The 4,754-nt window shown below is 32.2% G+C and overlaps 1 long non-coding RNA gene across 1 annotated transcript; it reads right to left on the bottom strand.

Annotated features, from left to right (window-relative positions):
* Window positions 1-2,300: 2,300 nt before the first annotated feature.
* Window positions 2,301-4,513, bottom strand: LOC116019194. Its single transcript, XR_004098672.1, has 5 exons — window positions 3,924-4,513; window positions 3,623-3,833; window positions 3,237-3,524; window positions 2,832-2,939; window positions 2,301-2,752 (listed from the first exon to the last, which is right to left on the bottom strand). It is a non-coding gene; the product is annotated as an uncharacterized LOC116019194 (long non-coding RNA).
* Between the last annotated feature and the right edge of the window lie 241 nt (window positions 4,514-4,754).

Here is a 4,754-nt window from a genome sequence, read left to right as displayed (position 1 = left end):
TTCATTGGGAGAGTCTTGGTTTGTGGCTTATTCAGCTCATTGTTGTTGAGTCTTCTGATTCAAATAAAGAACAGTTCATTGGTGTGGATATTCTATACGTGTGTGTAAATCTATTTACAAACTCTATTATATTATGTAGCTTCTCACGAGTGTGAGTGGTTGGTTGCTTAGCATTATTTTGCTAATGGTTTCTAAACTGTTTTCCAGGTATGCCATAGTCTGAGCGGAGAGCGCGATAGAGCTAGTCTCCCTTTGCGATGCTTAGACTAGTTTCTATATTAGACTTTTGGGCCTGTGTGCCGTAGTGATGAATTATGTTTTGACATTTACCTTTGCCTTTACCCTTTTCGGATTGATGATTATGGATTATAGCCTGTGCACCTAGGAAGGATTGTACCTAGGTGTGGCATGACACCCTTCAGGTTTTATATATGCTTCCACTTTGGTTATGATTAGTTCTTGAGATCTATAGCTTTAATGTTTAAGTTATACCTATCTCAGCGAAAAGAAAGTTGGGGTGTCACACCTTAAGTGTTGGAACACTAAAATATATATATATATATATATATATATATATATATATATATATAATAGCTTTCTCAAAAGAGAATATTTTGTAACCTTACAAAATATTATACCTTAAAAAATGTGTGGAGATTCACTTTTCGAAAATAATACCTTTACATGGTGAATTAATATTTATGTATGGAAAATTAATCATCTCTTCAAAATCCCTTTAGAATCTGGACCTAAACCTATGTGCACACCCCAAGGATTTCAAGCCACTGGGTAGTATATGATCCAAGTAGCACCGACTACCCTTAACAAATTTTGAAAACTAGATCATAACATATGTGATGCACCCTCATGGGATTTCAAGCCCAATGAGTAGTAATTAGGCCAAGTGAACAGTAATCATCTTTACTGAACTGTAACAATATAATGGTTTCTCTAAATAAATCATTTCTCCACAAATAAATACTTTTCTCCACAAAATACAATTTCTCAAATAATATATAATATTCTACAAAAATATTTTCTCCAAAAAAATTCCAAAAATATTTTCTCCAAAAATATTTTCAAAAACATAATTCTCCACATATTAATAAAAATACACTACAATAATACATATAATATACACATAATTGTACTACACGTATACATACCAATATATATATATATATGTATATATATATATATACGGTATATGGTACGTATTATCACTCATCAACCTATTGCTAAACAAGTCAAAGGATTCATCTTCCAAAAAGTTGAAACAAACATATTCATCATCAAATAGAAGAGAATCCTCACAAGTATTCATCAAATCATCATCACAAACATCTATGGAATCATCAACCCAAAAATTAAAGCAAGCATAATCACAAATAATAGAAAAATCATTGCAAAGGGAGTCATACTCACAAGGACCACAATTATCATCATCAAAGGAATCAACACTCCCACACTCATTGATAGAATCATCATCAACAAATCCTATGGAATCATCCTCCCGGAAATAAAAACAAGTACTATCACACACATAAAATCATCATTGCAATTCAAAGGGGAGTCATCCACACAAGTATCAAGAGTGTTTTCAATGCAAAGTTGAGCACAATAATTTTCAAAAATATTAACACAAGAAGGATCAAGAATGTTACCACATGTCGGCTCTTCATCTTCCCACACTACTTCGATGTCCTCATCTTCCACAACAAGAAAAGTCGCCAATCGCGACGGAAATATTCCGTCTCGAATGGGCCAAATTCCGTTGCGAATCCGGTTTTGAGACGGAATAAATTTCGTTGTCTATCGCCTTATCGTATTTTGATAGACAATGAAATAATTCCGTCGCAACATATCGCGACGGAATCGGTGACGGAATAATTTCCGTCGTGAAATGACGACGGAATTATTCCGTCGCAATTCCGTCGCGTTATTTTATGACAGAATAATTTTCGTCGCATTTTCGTCGCGTTATTTTGCAACGGAATAATTTCCGTCGCAATCACCTCAACAAATATTCCGTCGCTATATTTTAAATCCATCGCGATTCCGTCGTAAAATAGACGGAATTTTTTCCATCACATTTGTTATATCAAATATTCCGTCGCAAAATTTATATTCTGTCGCGATTCCGTCGCAATTTTTGAATTATTTTTTTAAAAATATATATTAAATTAGTATTTTAAATAGTAATAATTGATTTCAAAATATAAATATTAAACTACAATAATATAAAAGACACTATTAATTCTAAAATAAAATATAACATAAGTCTAAAATAATATTATCAATCCATATTAAGTTCAAGTGATAATACATTATCCAATCACATTTAATACATAATAATAGTCAATTCAAGTCAAAGCAATAATGTAATAGTCTTAAAAAACAACAATCCATATTGAAAATAATCGGTTTGAGATGGAGGTGATGATGAAGTACCCGCTCTCCCGCCATCAATAGCATCAAATCGTTGTTGCATAAGGAGAATAATAGCCTTCAAACTCTGAATTTCATCTTGTACACTTGCAGAAGTAGCATTGTCGGGTGGTCGAGATGTTGGGGTCATATTGCCAGAAGTGTTATCACTAGTTGAACCGTTAACAATAGAACAACCATATGAACCAAGTCCATAAATCCTTCTTTTCTTGTCATGTCCACCAGCCACATCATAATATAATTGATTATCATCTACTTGCTCCCCAGTTCCTGTCGACATCTCCCGTTGCGTTGCAACTTGTTCCTAAAATATGTACGAAATTTAGTACAAAATATATGTGAAGTTATATATATTTTTAAAAATAAAAATAAATTAAACTTACATGAATTTGTTTGGCTTTTTCAACTATGAATGTTTCTCCATCGTGTTGTTTGGTATGTGTATGCTTGAAAAGTTCATAATATGATGGATAATGACCCAATTGTCCTTCCTACAAATTACATTTAACAAACAAAAACAACTTGTAAAGAAAAAAAGTAAGAAAAAATTCGGCAGAGTTTCCTTTATAAATAGGACTATCTCCCTGTTCAATATATAATACAATTCAATTATAATCCCAAACATCAATTCAAACACAATCACAATGATTTTTATTCACAACTTAATAAAATTTTAAACCAACACAATAAGACATTATTGATTTTAACACAATAAACACATAATTATGATTTTCAACCAAATAAAATAAAAATAATACTTATAACTTAAACAATTCAAATGAACTTACAAGTTGAGCTGCAACTTTTATGTGAGGTGTTGACCCTGTGGTATGGGTAGATTGAGCAACTCAATTTAAAACTCCTCCACGTCTGTTTTTCTTAGCCAATTCTGTTTTCTTCTTGCCCTCTTCAGAATTCTAAACTTCATTCCACTTTGTCCATATTTTTGGTGGGATATAGACATGTCTTGGATTTTTCCTTAATATGCTTATGTAATCAGCATATCTTATTTTAGCCTTCATCTCCCAAGAATTATACACTAAAGTTGTTTTTGCATCATCCCAATCAAAAGATTTCTTCAAAACACAATGTAAATATTAACTTACGTTAGATATGTAAACAAAATAACAATTCACTTTACAATTAAAATACAATACATGAGATTAAATATTACCTTGAACTCCTCCCAATAAAATTCAACTGTATCAACACTAAGATGTCCCCATGTATAACCATTTGGAGGTACTTTTCGGCTACGTGTTTAAACATGTGGCTCGAAATAATGAAAACAAAATATAGATGCTTCACGCACTAAGTATGCATTGCAAATCGACCCTTCCACTTTGGCCTTATTTTTCACATCTTTTTTCAACTCATGGAGCAATCTAAAGTAAAACGATAAAATTATTTAAATATTAGATACGATTGTACTAACAATATTAGTATTTTAAAAAATAAGTAACTATAGAAATTACCTCTCAAACCCATACATCCAACGATATTGAACAAGACCAGCAATCCTAGCCTCATATGGCAAACGTATTGGAAGATGCTCCATTGAGTCAAAAAATCCCAGAACAAATATGCTCTCTAATTTACAGAGAATTATTGAGATTTCATCTTCTAATCTTGTCATTTCTTCAACTTTAATGACTCTTGCAGTTAAGCTTTTAAAGAAAATGCTTAATTCAGTCATTGCTTCCCAAACCTTGATTGGCAACATCTCTCGAAATGCAATTGGCATCAACCTTTGCATGAAAACATGGCAATCATGACTTTTCATTCCAAATAGCTTGTATTTGCTCATATCTACACACCTTCCCATATTTGACACATAACCATCTGGGAATTTTAGATTTTTCACCCATTCACATAAGACTTGTTTCTGCCTATTGTCTAATGAATAACAGGCTTTTTGGATATTTACCTGTGGCAATGTTTTTTTCTAACTCTTTTTTGTTACAAAAGAGTTTCTAATCTTCTCTTGCTTTCGCATTGTCTTTTGTTTTACCTTGAATGTTCATTACTGTATTAAAAACATTCTCAAAAACATTTTTCTCGATGTGCATGACATCAAGATTATGTCGAATGAGATTTGATTTCCAATAAGGTAAATCCCAAAAAATACTTCTCTTTCTCCATCCACAACTACGACTGCATGATTTGTTCACCTCTTCTGCATTAGCTTTTGTAACATTTAATAGTCCAAATTCTTCGATTACCCTTAAGATTTCTGTGCCATTCTTAATCGGTGGAGGATTACCCATTTCCACACGATTTTTGGTGAATGTTCTTTTCTTCAATCG

Source organism: Ipomoea triloba, chromosome 5 (genome assembly GCF_003576645.1).
Source record: "Ipomoea triloba cultivar NCNSP0323 chromosome 5, ASM357664v1".
NCBI lineage: Eukaryota > Viridiplantae > Streptophyta > Magnoliopsida > Solanales > Convolvulaceae > Ipomoea > Ipomoea triloba.
Note: the sequence above shows the minus strand (reverse complement) of the source record. Positions and strands in the feature narration are given on the sequence as shown.